At 43.2% G+C, this 18,272-nt stretch overlaps 1 protein-coding gene across 3 annotated transcripts in view; it reads right to left on the reverse strand.

The window, feature by feature from the left end:
- KLF7 (KLF transcription factor 7) overlaps nt 1-18,272 on the reverse strand; it is a 295,552-nt gene that overhangs the window by 157,454 nt on the left and 119,826 nt on the right. The gene's annotated exons all lie outside the window — the stretch shown is intronic.

Consider the following 18,272-nt stretch of genomic DNA (forward strand, 5'->3'; position numbering starts at 1 on the left):
GAGAAGCACAAATATTCAGTCCATAGCAGCCTCTCCTGCCACTTTGTAATAATGACAAGAATCAATGTCAGGATTCAGGCATTGGACATCCCTTTCTAGGGCAATTTGGAAACTTTCAGCTGGTGATGGGCACCTGCTGATTGAGTCTGTCCGGAACATAGTCACCCTTCTTCTGCTACACTTTGTATGCTTCCCTTGCCGTGAACAGTTTTAGAAGGCCTGTCAATTAAGGCTTCTCACTCCTATCTAGCTAGGAGGTTGATATGAGACTCAAGCTGGATCAAGTAGATTTTCTTGGATTTTTTTTTTCTTTTCTTGCATTTTAGGGCCACACTTGTGGCATATGGAAGTTCCTAGGCTAGGGCTTGAATCGGAGCTGCAGTTGCCAGCCCATGCCAAGGGATCCAAGCCATGTCTGTGACCTACACCATAGCTCACGGCAACACCGGATCCTTAACCCACTGAGCGAGGCCAAGGATTGAACCTACTTCCTCATGGATACTAATCTGGTTCATTACTGCTGAGCCATGATGGGAAGTCCTTGGAAATTTTAATCTTGAACAAAACAAGGACATAAACTGAAGACAACTCAAAACACTGGCACTTCCCTAAAGAGAGTGTCTGTTACTTCATGCTACCTAAATTCTCTGGTTCTAATATTTTCTAATACTTGGTCTTTAGCTTTGGCTTTTACTAAATGACTACTACATATCCTTCAATTAATTGCTTTTTTTCCCTTGTTAAATGCCAGGTTAATGTGTGTAACTTACAATAAAAGGACCCTAAATTATAGACTTTTTAAACAATGAAGCCCAGAGCACTACACCTGCTCCCACCAGTGAGGCCTCAGAATATGTTTGTATGTCCTCTTCTAACTCTGGTAAAAGGCCCAAATAATTGAAAAAACAAAAAACCTGGGTCACTGTCTCTCTGGTCTGCCATGCCATTCTCAAGTAGAGAACAAAAACAGCAATTCCAGAAGCTAAGAGAAAAAGAGCCTTTTTTTTTAAAAAAAAATCTTATCTACCTTAAAAGCCATGAATGAAATAAAGGGAGCTGTGTTCATCACACCTGACTCACATGATTACTGTGGGTCAGCCATCAATATGTAGATAGAAGGAAAATAATTGGCATAAGCTCCTTGAAATTTCTGCCTACAGACTCCCCAAGGAGGCCTTGGGGAAATTCAGATAGCATTTGAACAGCCAGGGCTTCGTAATGAGAACTGACAGTCTAGTGTGTAGTACAAAAGACACTTCCCTCCTGGAACCATGAAAAGTACTTTAATCAGCCAAAAAGTTGCTACTGTAAAAAAGGGGGGGAGGAGATACTGTAAGCCCCTCATTTATTGTTTCTCTGCCATTGCCGTGTCTGGCTCCGTCTAACTGTCCAAGCCCCCATGGCATCATCTAGGCCTCCCTCATTAATGCCACTTGCTCATTGCTATGCCAGCAAGCCCAGCTGATTAACAGGAAACCCTGAGCTGAAGGTTGCCTGGGTTTCAGGTTGCTTATGCACACGATTCACACTCCATGTATTAGGAGTTCCCTCCTTTGCTCAGATCACTCAGTAAGTCTGGAAAGCAGGAAATCGGCTTTGAATTGTCTCTGGCTCCTCACTGACCGGTCAAACTCCAGGGGGCCCGTGGAATATTTGATTAGTTGTAAACTCAAAACAACCATCACAAAGAAAGATAAAAGGTTAAAACCACAAGCAAGGCACCCCATGGTGAAGAGCCTGAAAGATTGGAAAAGGTAAGCCAAAAAAAATACTCAGCAGAAGCTAAAGATAAAACGAGGCATGTTTCATGCCCAAGGCAGAAAATTAAAAATTGAGCAGGTTCCATTCTGAGAGGTGTATTGTAAGGTGAGGTCTCTTTCCCCATACCCCACCCCCAGCCTATGTCATCCTCTCTGGAGCCCAGTCTTACCTGCTGGCATGCTGTGTTTTCCTTTGTCCTCTCACTTCTAGCTGAGACAAACCCTGTTACCAGTGTGATCAACAGACAATATTTTCAAGGCAATAATCCTAGGAAATCTTGGTGGGGCGTCAGAACCTGAGGGCTTTGGGTATGCACCTATGGGTATATATGCAGATGCCTCTGTAGAAGTGGCCGAATGCTTCCTTTAAGACATTTTCTGCATCTTAAGGTCAGAATGTGACCAAGGTCACGCCACATTCCAGAGGCATGAGTCTTATATCAATTTTCTGGTCCAGGTGGAGTATAAAGACCTTGCCCCCTTGTTCTGATTTGAGACATCTTGGGAAAAATCCATTCCAGTTCCACAGAACCCTATAAAAATGGTAGAAAAAATGCTCTGACTGCATCGCTATTTGGCATTTCCCTTTGCTCAAGCCTGTTTAATTTACTTCCTCAACAATGTTGATCCTTGAGTACTCTCCCAATGAACTTATTGTATTAAAAAAAAAACTTTTAGGGAGTTTCCACTGTGGTTCAGTGGTAACAAAACTGACATATCCACGAGGACTCAATGGGGTTCAATCCCTGGCTTTGCCCAGTGGGTTAGGGACCTGGGGTTGCCATGAGCTGTGGTGTAGTTTTCAGTTATGGCTTGGATTTAGCATTGCTGTGGCTGTGGCATAGGCCAGCAGCTGCAGCTCCGATTGTACCCCTAGCCTGGGAACTTCCATATGCCACAGGTGTGGCCCTAATAAGAAAAAAACCCACAAACTTTTAGAGGCGTTCTCTTGTGGCACTGAGCTTAGGTAGCTGCTGTGGCACGGGTTTGATCCCTGGGCCCAGGAACTTCCACATGCTCGGGGCAAGGCCAAAAACAAAACAAAACAAGCAAAACCAAGCAAAAACAAAAACAAAAACTTTTTGAAAAGTAATATACTAAAAGATCTTGAAATCCAACCTCCTACCCAGTCACTGTAGAAACCCCCTCTGTGATAGCCTTAAGAGAGAACTGAATTCTCTTTTGTTAAAACTTCCTGGTGTTTGAGGTTCCACATTCTCACACAGGAGTTAAGAGGAGGTGGTGCCACATTGGAGAGGCCAATCTGACACCAGAGTAGCCATGGAACTCGGTAAGGTGATGAATTATGGGTCAGACAAAGAGCACAGCTTCTTGGAAAGGGCAAAAAGATGGCATGTAAAGGTATTAAATTGTGATAGTCCAGTAAATAGGAGTATCCAAGAGCTAGCAGAAAAAAAAAAAAAAAACCATCAAGTGGTACCCTGGCATCCTTTTCCTTACAGAGCTGAGCTAATAAAGAAATATGGTGGGCTGTCCTGCCAAGAGTGGTATAGAAACAACACTGGGAATTTATGATAAAAGGCCAAGGAAATGGGCAAGAAAAAAAGAGCCAAGAATACAAGGACACTACAGAGAGAACTATTAAACAAGCATCATCCCCTGGCTTATCTCCTTTGTACACTGAGCTCCCAGAGGCTTCCAACAGAGCTCAGCACAGCGAAGACTGACACAGAGAGAGTGTGGCTTGTCACATATCTAACATGGTGCAGAAAATAGAAGGAGAGCCTCTGAAACATGGAGTCAGATAATTTCTAGTGGTCAAACAGGATGGTAATTTTTCCTGTTATTGTTGGCAGATATGATCATGATGCTGATGGTCTAGACTACTCTGGGCAAAGCCAAGATGAAGAATAAGGTAGCTAGGGATGCAGTGGTGGGAAAACCTCCATACAGGAGTTTCAACTGACATCAGAGTCTTTAGGGAGTGTGTTAAACTCCAAGAACGGGAAAGGCAATTTGCATAAGTCTTACATATCCAGAACAAGACAATGGGAAGTGATGAGAAACATGGACCTCTCTTAGGCTTTACCTAGCAAAAGCATTTTCAAACACTTTCCTGTCTAAACTGTTATGTTTATGGCTGAATTTGACTCTCAGGTTGCCCATTTGCAGCCCTCTTTCTAAAAGATGAAGACCTTCCCAGATATCTCAAGCAATCACCTGCTGCTACCATTGCTCACACTCACAATTGAATTGGTGGTCTCACAACTAGGTTTATGTTTTATTTCATGTCGAAGAATAGCCTGCACATAGCCCTTTCTGTGTCTTTGCTGCCACTGTGACTATTACCATTTCTAGCTAATTAAAGTAAGTCAATGCAATGGCCACAAAGGAGGGGAAGAAACTGACCAAGTGGAAAAAGGAAAACGTTGAATAACATTAAGCAGAAAAAGCGAAGGGAAGGGCGAAGACCTTCAGGATTGTTCAGATAGATGTAATATCCCAGCTCTTTACATAGAATCAGACCTTAGCATCTAAAGATAGCTTCCTCTTTCTTAAAAAGGAAGGCATGAACATTTACTGAATGCTTACACTGTGCCTAGCATATGCCAAGTACCTTTCCTAGAGGGAACTAGAAGAAAGTAGGCTGAAGATTCGACTATAATCTACATTTTTCCTGTGGGCCATGGAGACTCTAATTCTCAGGCTGCAGAATCCGTAGCTGTCCAGCTGATTTTCATTATTTTCCATGAAAGTAGGAATGCAGGGACCAAGAGAACAATGTATACATTAAATGTTTGTAACTAATCATAATACAGAATAAAACTATGAAAACATAAGTCAAAACTGTGAAAACTTGGCTGAGAAGTTTACTTCTATTCCCAAAGCTCCTAAGCATGGTTTTGTTTGACTAATGCCGTATGCTATTCAGTTAGTTCTCTGAGGCCATGATCAAAGGGCCATCTAGGCACCAAGTGGAAATGCACGTGGGAGGAGAGGCAACAAATTCAAAATCAAAGCCAAATGGAGCCATTTCCAATGGGACCACCCACACCTCACTTTGGACAAGAAATGAAGGATTTTTAAAGCAGAAAGACCTTCTAGATTGTTTCCCATTCACTCTGCTGACAGATGTACTGAGGCCTGCAGTGTTTACATAGAGGCTGAGTTTACAAGCCAATTAAGAGTTTGAGGATATTGAGCTATATCATGGCTTCCATTTCAAACTTCATCTCCAATTTGTTACATAATTTTGCTTCATTCCTGAGATTATTTGTGCCTCAGCCTCTCTCCCATTTTAAAACATCACTTCAACCTTTAAAATTCTACATTGATTTATTTCACACACAGGTATGGAGCACCTACTATGTACCCAGCCCTAATCTAGGTGCTGAAGATAAAGTAGAGAAGGGTCAGTGGAGAATAAGACAGACAAACAAGGAATTTATGTTTCAAAGGAAGATGTTTGTCAGTATTTGTTGGCCAAGAGTATCAAATTTCTTAATATTCTTACACTGAAGTTAATTTCTCCATGTAACTTAAATTATCTTACTTCTTTACATAGGAATTGTTAAAGAAAAAGAACTTCTGGAGTTCCTGTTGTGGCTCAGCAGTAACAAACCTGACTAGTATCCATGGGGATTTAGGTTTGATCCTTGGCCTTACTCAGTGGGCTACACAGCGTTGCCATGATCTATGATGTAGGCTGCAGACGTGGCTTGGATCCTGCGTTGCTGTGACTGTGGCATGGGCAGGCAGATGCAGCTCGGATTCAACCCCTAGCTTAGCAACGTCCATATGCCACAAGTGCAGCCCTAAAAAGTTAAAAAAAAAAAAACAAAAAACTTAGGCTTTCTCAGAAACCAGATTCAGACTTATGAGCCCTAATACATGTCAGTTATTATTTTTATCACAGTTTTAAAAATAACAATGCTAAAGCAGGTCACTGTCATTGCCTGCCCCCACCCCATGACCTTTCTACCCAAGTCTACATTAGAATCTAGCAGTTGTCTGGAACCTATCACTGAGGGGAAGGGTATTAGAGAACAGACTGCTTAAAAAGGGAAAGGAATGAACAGAAGACAAAAAGAAAGAGAGAGAAACAGCCAGGAGGAAGTAAAATAATACTAACACAAAGAGAAAGAGAAGATAGAACCAGATGAAATAGAGCATGGTGTGTCTAGGTAAAAGGACTGACGGAATGCTAGGACCAGGTTAAGGCCATCGAGGCCACTAGAGCACTAAATTGAAGGAGGTCACTCTCAAAGTCAGTGTCTAGACAACTTGCTTTCCCGTTCCCAATCCCAGCACTGGTGCCCAGGGCCCCTTATATAAATACCGCTGGTACCTAATGCTGGCTTGTATACGTGCAACATCATCTTTAGTTTACCTGTCCCAGATGTAGGGGCAGAAGCTACACCTCCTTCCTGAAACTGCTTTCTTATTCCAGGCCAAGAATTCTCCCTCTGAATTCTCCCTCTGTTCAGGGCTGTTGAGCTATTGGGTACTTGCTAATCGTGTCATGTTTATAATTTCTATACCTCAACGGGTGTATGAGCAATTTGAAGATAGCACCAGGCCCAACAGTCCACGAGGCCAAGGAAAGCGATGGGCACACAGCAAGTTCTAATTAAGTGACTGAATGAATAATTGGTTGGTTGGTTAGAGCTAGAAACAGAGAATGACCTTCAACTTAGAATTCACAAGATGCCCAAGTCACACCTCATCCCCTGAAGCGCAAAGAGTTGCCACTACCACTTGTCTCCCTGAGCAGCCACATTGTCACACACAACAGGTGTTGTGAGAAGAGAGCCCGAGGGTGATACTAAGGAGGTGTCAGAGGCCCCAGTGGACAAGAGAAAAAGACAAGCAGAATATAAAGCAACTCTCTTTGTGGGAGGAGAATGAAACGAGAAAACTAAGAAACTATCATCTTTACTTCAAGAAGAGAATGCCCAGATTGCCATATACCTACATTTATTAGGGGGTGGGGCAGAGTCTACTGTGTAGGTAACTGAAATTCAAAAGAGCCAAATTTCCATAGAAAATTCCCAATTTCCAATCCAGTTAGAATGTTGTTGAGATGTTAATCCCAACCCTACAAAGGAATTCTAGTCATTGGGTATCTTTATGTTTATAAAAGCATCTTTATGTTTATAAAAGCACTGGCTAACACCTGTCTGGGCATGAGATGCCTCCCTGTCCCATAAGCCAGCCTGGCCCTTTGGCAGAACGAGCACAATCTGGCCTGTGCAGGTGACTTGTAAATAATTGCAGGTGTTTAGGACAATCATTTTCCAATACCATTTGCTTGATCTCAACATGCTTGGATTTTGATCCTACCTAGGCACCACTTCCAGAACACTGGATCTAAAACGCTTTTTAGACCATCCTCTCTAGATTCCTGATTGGCAAGGTCTCACTGGTACTGGATCCTCAGCCTGCCCCTCCTCTGGCTTTCCTGGCCCTTCGTTGCCTCCTTGGGCAACAAAACCCTTGCCCCATGGACGTACCATGTAACTGGTGTCCTGACTGAGCCAACCCTAGTGGCCCTGTGAGTGCAGTGACTCAGATCCTTGGGGCCATTTACAAGCTACCAACAGAAACGGCAGCACTTATCCAAGCCTCAGTTGGATTGTAACGAGGTCTAAAGGTGGTTGGCAGATGAAGCTACCCATGCCTCTGCTGTTATCTATTTCAACTGATTTACCTGGGGCTTGTGGAGACCCCGAGGGAATGCACAACTTCTGGGCACCATTGGAGTTAAAACATATGGACACATATGGGAAGGAAGGGAAAAGAGGGAAAGCAACCTGAGTCAGTTTGCATGGAGAGAAGGCAGGGAACCTTAGGAAAGAGCCTGGAGTGCGAACCAGACTCAGCAACAGCCCTTGAAAAGCCGAAGGAAGTCATGGTTCTGGCTGAAGCTCGTGGAAGACATTAGAAGGCTCCCATTTCAGCTCAGGAATATATTTTGATGAAAGGGAGAGGGGATGGAGGGAAACTTTGCAAACTTTCATGGAGTTGGTGGCGATTACTAAAGGTAATGAGACCATATTCTTGCTCACCTACTAGTAAAGCTTGGGGACCCATTGGTTACAACAGAGTACTATATACTCTACTTCCTTTTTAAGGGTGTCAGGAGATATCTGATCTGCCAGAGCCTGTCCTGCTACCCTGTCTCTGACCTAGAGATCAGAAGCCAATAAGTTGGCACCATCCAGCATCTGAGCCTCTGTGGCTACAGAGACATGTCCTCTCCCTATACAGAGAAACAGGAAGCAGTCTGTAACCACTGGGTCCACACAGACCCTTCATCCCATCATGAAAGCCGCCTCTGCCATCCAAAGCCTTCCCTTGCTCCAGCAAGGATGACAGGAAGCCTTTACTCTGCATGTGCATCCAGTGTGAGCCTCAGCATCTGCATTCAAATGCTGTCTTTATTGGACTCTGCCCACCTCCAGCCAGAGAGGATGACAAGCAAAGCCTACCACAGAGATCTTTTCATGTTTCTAATCATCCCAGGCATGCCTCTGGTTTCCTCCCCGGCCCTCCAAGCTTGCAATCTGTTTCCTTCTGTGGTGAGGCTGGGCAAGTCCCCTGCCTGGGTTGGAGAGCTGTGAGTCATGAGTCTCTGCCGCTTCACCCACAAGTTCCAAACAGCCTAGCAAGATCCAACTCTGACCCCACAGAGTTCTCCATCCACGACGGGTGCCTTCAGGAATGTGTCTGCGGGAAGCAAGAGAACTTTCAAATACAGTGCAACAGAGTCATTGATGTTTTCTCCCTCCTATGCTGGATTGCAAGACCCCCCCAAAGGCTAGTCGGCTCCACAATTAGGTAGGCACAGAGAGAGACCTGAGTCCAACTCTGAGCCATTTCAATCCGTTTTAGAGCTGACTTGCTCAGAGAATGGAAAGGAACAAGGCTCTCAGTGGAGATATCATGTAGCTATGGCCTACAAGTATTTTTTAATAGGTAAAATTTAGAAAGAATTTGAATATTTTATGCCGGGGAGATAGATTGCCGAGAGAAATGGTTGGGGAAAGGAAACATTCAGTTCAAGTGATTCCAAAGGACATTTAACTGATCTAAATATTTGTCAAGCTGACTCACTACATCCACCCTCACCTGCCTGAAATCAATATGTTCAAGTCAAACACAGTCGTCTGCCTCCGAGTGTAGAAAAAGAACTTAAACCTGAACTGGCAGCCAGGAAGGGGAGAGAAGAGTCAGACTGGGAGCCAGGCTAGAGAAGCTTTTTCCTCTAAGGGAGAGACCTAAAACGAGTTGTTGATCCCCCTAGAGTTAGCTTTCAAAGTCTGTAATCCCACAGCAAGCTTCGGCTCATCTAGATGCCATGAATAAACGGTTAAATACTGAGGAGAGCATTTTTTTTTTTTTTTGGAAAAGTGTATGAACATATCTGTTAGAACAAATGCTTTCTCTTCTTGCTCTAGCTTTGAATTTCTCAGGACGCAGACGTACTACTTTGCACAGAAAGCATGGACAAGGCCAGGCATGCTGTTTACCTCACTTTTTAAGGAGTTCCCTTAAGATACCTATGTCAAGGCCTTTTCATTCTGAGTCATTTGACTTCTACTCCAAAAACGAAATGGGAAAAAAAAAAAAAAAGAGCCCTTTGATTTAACACTGTTTTTCACCAGATGCCTGTAACTTGGGAGCCGGTCTGGCACTGGAAATACCCCTGATGCTGCCACATTCTGAGATGGGTTCGCAGAGGCACATCCTTAAGCCCTGCCCTGAATGCAAAATGGAACGAGGTGCTGGCCCCCTGAGAGTGAAGAAGAATCAAGGAGGACTGGGGGTCCTGAGGCTCCGATTGGTCACAGATGGGTCTGCACAGCTGTGTGGACAGCAGGGTACCCAGAGGCCAATTCCTGTCACTCCTGACTCACTGCTACTGTGTGACCAAGGACACGCTGGATCTTGCGACCAGCCCTATACTCAAGGACAGATGGAAAGGCACTTTGGGGCCTCACTCAGGTTCTTATTCTCTCCTCTACGAAAGGCAGTATAGCCATGAGAAGTGACCACTTCTGTTGTCATCGTTAATGTGGTAGAGAATTGCAAAAATCCCTTCTCATTCCCCCCACCCGCTGCCCCTGTCCTTTCCCTCTCCTTGTAGCCACACCTTTGCAACATGACTTTGCATTTCCTCCCATAATAAGTGGGGTTAATTTCCCCACCCTTTAATCTGGGCTGGCTTTATGACTCACTTGGACCAAGTGATGGTGTGCCAGCTCTAAGCCTCAGCCTCGAGAAGTGCTGAGCCCTTCTGCTCTCTCTTTCTTGAACTCCATGATTCCATGAGGAACCTGGGATTGTTGAACAGAAGACACGCACAGCCCAGTCCGCTGTCACCCTGCTGATAGCCACACAAATGCCAGACTTCAGAGAAAGGGAGCCCTTCCTAGACCAAGCAGCCCTCAGCCCACCTACCAGCTGAGACAGGAGTGAGCCAAACCAACATCAACCAAATTTGGCCCAAGTCAGCACAACCACCCAGCTGATCTGTAGACTTGTGAGTGACAGTAAATGCTTGTTGTTTTCAGTCACCAAGTTTTGAGGTGACTGGTCTTACAGCAATAGTCAACTGATGTCCTCATTCATTTGAGGGAGAGGGAGCGCACATGATAGGGTGGAGTAACACGACCCTTCAGGCATTAACATATTCATTCCACAGAGAGTGGATGAAGTACTATAGAACTCAGGTATCATTCCAAGCTCTGGGGATCCAATGACCCTGCTTTCTTAAGAGTTTGCATTTCAGTGGGTGAAGACCAACTACAAATAAATAAATGAGTAAGTAAATACAAATATTGGCTAGTACACAACATACAGACCATTTGAAAGGGTATACACTAAAGAGTAACTATGTGGTTACCTCAGGTTTATGGCCAGGGAAGTCTCATTGAAGAAACATTTAGACTGAGAGCTGAGGGACAATGTAGAGTGAGCCATGTGAATATGAGGAGAAGAGCACTCTGAGCAGATGGAAGCGCAAGTGCACCCTGTGGCTGGACTACGGGGTGGCTCAGCAACAGAGAGAAGACTGTATATCTAGAAACCATGGGAAAGGAAAGAGGGGTGGGTAGGGGCAAAGAACAGAGCATGTAGGCCTTTCAAACCAGGAAAAATAATTCAGATTTTATGCTAAATGCACTAAGCAAGCTATCATCGTTTTTTAAATCAAGAGAGAGTAACATAATCTGACTAATGTTTAAACGAATCCCTTTGGCTGATGGGCGCAGAGTGGCTATTAATGGGCAAAAGTGGAAGAAGGGAATCAGTTAAGAAGCTCCTGCAATCCTTTAGCCTGAGCCAGGGTTATAGTGATGGAGATTAAGAGAAGAATGTTTTAAGGGAAGAAGTGACAGGACTTGGGATGAACTGGATGTGGGAGATAAGGGAGAGAAAGGAATCAAGGGTAATGCCCAGATCTTTGTTCCGTAATGAGATGAGCTGAAATACAAGGGGGGAGGGGAGGGCAGGCTTGAGGGCTGGGCATCAGAGTCTGAGATGTCTATTAGAACAGGGGAGAGGCCAAGTATGTGAGGGCCACGTGGGCCTGGAGTCCTGGGGTAGGGTGTCACTGGAGGAGTAGGGTGGGGGTCACAGGCAGGAAGATGATAAAAGCCTTGGGTTGCATGAGGTCACCTGAGGTCAGTGATTACAAGAAAGAGGCGCCCAGGACAGAGACCTGGGACAGGCCAACATTTACAGGTTGAACACTGAGAAGAAGCCAGCAAAGGAAATTGAGAAGGAACAGCCTTTACCGGGGCAAATAAGGAAGTACATACAGCGTCACACAAACCAAGCGGGTAGAACAGCAAGAAGAGATGGTGGTCAATAGCCCTACGTGCTCCTGACTAATATGGAAGACAGGAACCTTTCTGAAATCAGCAAACATTCAAAGGCCTTTTTCCCTTTTTAGGGCAGAAACACAGCTCAGAACGTAGAGTGGACTGCAAAGTTATTTTCTGAGCTCTCTGTCTCTGCTGGCTTCTGCCACTGGATAGCTGGGACTACTTTACACCAACTGCCCCTGCCCCTCTTAAACCCAGTTCTTCTACCTTCAGTTATTTTCCAAACTCTGCCTCTCTCCACAGGCCTTGAAATATGATGACCCATCAAGTGAGTTGATGCAGACTCTCTAGAAACTATAAGCTTCAGAAGGATGAGGGTGGTGTCCACATTGTTGGCACTCTATCCCAGTCCCTGGTACAGTACCCATCCACAAATGAACTCAATCACTGAGTGCATGAAAGTACGTCTAGTCCCATTTCATCGCCTACCATCAGTGCTGTACTTGGCTTCTCCTGGTAACCATGCTGCCCCTATCTTACCCCCCTGTGGACAGATAAAAGGCTTTTCTTTAACATCCCTCAAGCTGAGTTTTCTATAGTTTGGGATCCTATCTTGCTTCTCAGTCTTTATAGGGTAGGATGGTGCTGCTAAGGCCAGTTCCCCAGGACCACTGCTGACTTCTCTGAAGTGGCTGTTGGGACTTTCCTGGTGGCCTGCCCATCCCCATAACTAGGACAAGTCAGACTCTCAACTATGTTTAAGGGTCTCATCTCCCCAGGACCCTACCTTTAAGATTTTCTAAGTGTTCATTGTTGTGGAATTTTTCAGCTGTTTTGTATTCAATTCATACACATACAAGGTCTGGATGGCTGGATGCTAGGAGGAGTCTGTGTCAGCTTGACCTGAAATGTTGTCTGCTAAAAGTCAAAGTTAAAATACCTGACACTAATATCTGGGAACGTCCACGTGACCTTTTAACCCCCAAAAGGGTGTTACTTTTGCCTTCAACTCTGACCTGGATGTTTATTTGTGAATTAATATCAGAATTTACACTTCCAGTAGTTCATGTGGACCCTGTCTCAAAGGAAGGCGTTTGGAAACCATTCCAACCTAACATAGAGCAACTTACCTGCTAATCCCCAGTGCAATTCTGGTTTTTTGGACAGTCAGGTATTAGGAGGCGGAGGACTAAAAAGTTAACCTCATATGACCTGAACAAAGGATCATTCTTTTTCATCTTTAAAATAATTTTACCTTTAATCATGAGGGTTTTTTTTTTTCCTACTTTTAAAGGCTTTAGTGATTATTTTGGGCTTAACCCTGTAAGTATTCTGCTAACACCTTCTACTCCAAAGAGCTCATATTTGTTTGGCTTGTGAAAGGAAATTATCACAGAAACAACATCAGATTTTAGCTGAAGTCAAGACACATATTAAATCCAATGCTTCACAGCTTAAAACAAGCCCCTCCACCTCCGACAGGCTTCTCGTGGCCGTGTGCAGACACTTAATAAATGCTTTTGATGAAACTCCCTCTGTCTAAAAAGGAAATTAGATTGTTCTGACAGTATCTCCCCATCACTAAACTGTTGGTTATTATCTAGCAGCCTGTGATCCTCTAGGTGCTTACAAATTGATTGTTTAATGTTTTGCATTCCTCTATGTCCACATTTCCAGGGTCAGCAGCCACATCTACAATTCCCAGTGTAGGTGATGTGTTTGTCCTTTGACGGTCTTTGGGCATTTCGCTGAATACACACACGAACACACATACACAATTTTTGTTTCAGAACCGTTTTCTAAGCTGCTCATTTATTCACTTTTTTGAAGTTACTGAGTATTGAACATGTATGGACTAACATTGGGCTAAGGGGATACATTTGTATGCAAGATGAGGCAGATTCATGTCCTTCTGGAGCTTAAAATCTAGTGATTGTAACTTCAAATCACAGTTAAGACTGTGGATAAAGTAAACAGGTTCTACAATAGAGAATAAATGATCAGGACTCTGAATTGGAAATTTTTAAGCTGAGATTTAAAGAATAAAAGGGCCAGAAGGGTAGCCTTAAAAATTAGGTAGAAGGAAGTGATGAATGTGAAGGTTCCAGAGTGAGAGTTCCTTTGGTCCAGGACTTGATGAAGGACAAAAGGGAGTGGGCTTTGGGAAAAGAGTGATGGGAAGTGAGGGGCAGCTACAGTCTTAGAAGCCTTACAGGTAGGGTGAACACACATCCCAGTTTGTCAAGAACAGTCTTGGTTCAGACCTTTGCTCTGGTATAATTATCAAAAAGGCCTCCTTTCCCTCTGGAAAGTGTCCTGGTTTGCATGATAAATTATATGGTCACCCTACCAAAAGCATGTAGAAGATTTGAAATTTTATAATGTGTAAGATGGGAAATCATTGATGGATACTAAGGAGAGATATGATCCCACTGGATTAATGTTTCCAGATAGTTCCATGTATAGTCCAAAGGTGGCCAAGTATGGAAGTGACTCTAGTAAGTTTATTATTTGGCCCAGGGAAAAATGGATGGTTAACAGAGCATCATATTTAGCAAATATCTTGCATTAAGCAACATTCTACCATCTTCTATCTTCTCAGGCCCCCAGGGCTGCTTCCAGTAGACTAGACACTGTGGTGCTCTGTGCAGACCCTCTACCCCTTTAGAACTGGGCTGCTCATTCCCCCAGCTGCCAAAAGTGTTAGCTGTAGGTGACTCACAGCCACGAGGCCACAGGAATTGCTGAAGGAAGCTGCCTTGCTTGAAGATGCACCCCCACTCCTCCCGGGACGCAGGACAGATGTAATTAATTGGGCAAAACAGGGGTACAAAGACCCAACCCTTTGCCTCAATTCAGGACATCTCTGAAGGGTATTCCAGTTCTAGGCCGCTGTTGCAGCTGCATTACAGTTCAATTTCTCCCCCACTCCATCCTGCTTCCCTCACACTCCCACAGAAACTGTTCCCCAGAGCACTGTCCCCAAAATCACCAGCATGCAACTATCCACTACAGAATCTGTTGCCTGAGGAACTGGGTTTACAATTCCAATGATAGCACAACTCTCCCTTAAAATGTATCTTTGGCATTATCTAGCCTGGCAACTCCACATCTAATCAAGATGTAGAGTTTTCCCTATGCTTTTCTGTTGGGTATATAAAGGATCTTTTCCTCTCATCTGTTATGTCATTTGTAAACTGAATCACCTAGTTTGTTCTGACCTGGATAATTTTATCCATAAATGGTTGTATTGGTTCTTGACACTGGTTCTCTGTAAGCTGGCACCCTTCCCACTTTTCATGGCATTCCAAGTGGTTATTTCAGATAAAATATCAGCCCTTCTTTAAATATCTTGATTTTTGATTACCTAAATTTAGTTTCTTATTTTTGGCACAAGTTATTTCCTTAGAGAACGTAAAGATGTCATAAATTCCTTTTTTATTTCTTTTATTCATGAGGTTATTCCTAGTATTTCTATATAGTAATTTGAAATTTATTGAAATAAGTTACAATGGGGCCCTATTCTTTACAGCTTATTATCACCAAGAATGCAATATATCATAGATTAAATCATGCTCTCCCCAAACATAACTACAACCAACAAAAGACAGATGCTGGGTCATTAAGAGTCTACTAGGAGAGAGAGTTTTGGTAATCTTTGCAAAGCAACACATTAAGTCTTCACACCTTCACAGGCATAAGAGGGATAAATGTGTATGGAGGTGGTGAGGGATGAGGACCTGGAAAGGGAAGGCGAATGTTCACACATTCTTAGCACTGGAGCTGGCCCATGCATCCTGGTGAAGTCTGTTGACCAATTTCCAGCCGCCTAGCCACATGAACTCTGCTTCCCCGCCTCTGCTCACAGTAAAGGGCACATGGGAGAGAGAAAGAGCACCTACATAGACTCATACTTCAACTCTCCCCAGTCATCCCATTCAACAAATATTCTTGAGCATCTACTATAGTGCTATGTCCAGGTTGGACTATATTAGGTGGAAAGCATCTCAGAAAACCATTCACATTCCCTTCACTCACCCACCCCTCCACCACTACCACCCGTCACAGCTTACATCATACCTCTTGGTCTTGAGTCCCCAAATGTATAATAAAAAATTCCCCAATTTTTTTTTAAAATAATTTTCCTTTCATTTAAATTCAAAACTTCTTTTTCAAACCATCTGCCCTAAGCATACCATCTATTGTGGAAATCTTTAATCCTTCGATTAATTTTTCCAGCTATAGAAAGATTAGGTTAAAAAGAATATCTTTTTTAGTTGACCCAGATCTAAATGTTGTTCTTGATACTTTTCAATAGTCCGCTTATACCCTTATTTCTAAAATATTGGATAAGTCCTTATCATCTCCAGTTTGTGTCATAGTAGAAAGTATGTGGAAACCAGTGGGAACTTCAACTCTTTAATTTATGAACAGTTGGATCTGTCTCCTTGTTTAGTCTCTCAAATCCTCATTCTCCCCATGTGTCAAATGGGGAAAACACTTAACTTACAGGATTTTATGAAGATCAAAGTGAATCCTGGTACTAAAGGTTTGAACCTGGTAGTAAAGGTTTGAGCCTGACCCATTCTAATTGCAGGTTCCTCTCACTTTTCTTGCTCAGAAACTCTTTGATCATTCATTTGACAAATACACATTGATGCTTACATTGTGCAAGGTACCACTTTAGGCCCTAAGGTTACAAGCTGAATAAGTAGGACAGTGTACCTGGTGGTGGTGTTCAGCTTCTGTTCTAATGGGAGGAGAATGGCAGTGACGGATAAAGAGAGAGCAGGGGGTGGTAAGTGCTTGGATTAAAATTAATCAGAAAGATATAATAGGAAATAATTGGATATGGATAGGATCAATAGAAATAATTATTGTATATAATAATGTATAAACAACAATAATGTATGTTGAGTGTCAGAGGGCCTCTCTGGGGAGGTAAAATCTGAGCTGAGACCTAAATGACAAGAAGGAGTTAAGCCAATTAAACACCTTAAAGAAGAGCTTTCTAGACAGAGGGAATGGCTAGGAGAGTCCTAAGGCAGGAATGGACTTAGAGGGCTTTATGCAAGGAGTGGTAGGAAGATGCCCATCCATTATAGGCCATTTGGTCAGAGCAAAGATCTTGTATTTTCTTTTCAGTGCAATAAAGAGCTATGGAGAATTTAAAGCAAAATGTGGGGTGGGGGGTGGGGGGACAAGATCTGACCTATCTGACTCCAAACACCATCAGGAAGGATAGTTTTGGGTTAACAAGAGTAGAGGGAAAGAAATCACTTAGAAGGCTATTATAGTCATCCAAGTGAGAGATGCTGATGGCCTGGACTACAGTGGAGTCCACAGCGATGGTGAGAAATAAACAGATGCTGGAGAGATTTTAGAGTAAAAACCAACAGGACTTGGCAAAATGGGTGAAGGGGATTAAGAGGTACAAACTACTAGGTATAAAACAAATAAGTGATAAGGATGTAATGTACAACACAGGGAATAGAGCTAATATTTTATAACAACTTTACTGGGGTATAATCTATATATATCACTATAAAAATAACCTTGCTGTACACCTGAAACTAGTATAATATTGTAAGTCAACTATACTTCAATTAAAAAAAGTAGAGTCTACTGGACTTGCGGCTGTATTGAATGGAGGTGGGAAATGAGGAAAAGGAAGAGATTCTAGGCAGGATTCCAAGGATTTGACTTGAACCCAGGGGCGTCATTTACTGAGAAAAACAAAGCAAGGAGCATACTTCTTGGAGAAAATCATGATTTCAGTTCTAGACATCAAAAGTTTGAAATGCCATTAAACATCCAAATGAATATGAGTAGATGGCAACCTGTAATTAAATATACCAGCATGGATTTCAGGGATCAGGGATCAAGGCTGAAGACAGATACATTTGAGAGACATCACCCTAATGATGGTATTCAAAGCCATGGAACTAGAAGAGATTCCCAGAGGAGAAAATGTAGATGGAGAAGAAAAGGGGTGAAAGTATAGGTCTCAGGGCAAACAAGCAAAGGAGTCTAAGGAGAAAGAGCCAGTATAGAAAAACCGAGAGAGTATGAGATTATAAAAGTCAAGAGAGTGTTAGGCAATGAGGAGATTATTCACAATTTTTATTGCCCGTGAGCTTGCTTCACAAATGCTGCTATTAACAGCAAACCAACATTAAGCCCAGTCACCAACCTGTCAACCCCAAGAACAATTTCAATTTTCACTTCTCAAATATCTCAGTGTTATGGGTTGAACTATGCCAACACAATAAACTAGTTTTCGACCTTAATCCCGAGGACCTCAGAATGTAACCTAATTTGGATATAGGATCTTTACAGAGATAATCAAGTTTAAGAGATCATTAAGGTGAATCCTAATATGACTGGTGTCCCAAAAAGAGAGCATAGAGACTCCCAGACAGGGAGAATGCCATATGAAAATAAAGGCAGAGAAAGGGGTGATGGAGCAAAAGCCAAGGAACACCAAAGATGGCCAACAAAGCACCAGAAGCTAGGAGAGATGCGTGGCACAGATTCTCCTCCACAGCCCATAGTCCTCAGGAAGAACCAACACCTTGATTTCAGACCTTCAGTCTCCAGAACTCTGGGACAACAAGTATCTGTTAAGCCACTCAGTTTGTGGTGCTTCTGCTAGGTGGCCCTAGCAAACTAATACTGTCATTATGACATTATATTCTCACAGCTGAGGTCTCCTTTCCCC

The sequence above is a fragment of the Phacochoerus africanus genome, chromosome 3 (genome assembly GCF_016906955.1).
Source record: "Phacochoerus africanus isolate WHEZ1 chromosome 3, ROS_Pafr_v1, whole genome shotgun sequence".
NCBI lineage: Eukaryota > Metazoa > Chordata > Mammalia > Artiodactyla > Suidae > Phacochoerus > Phacochoerus africanus.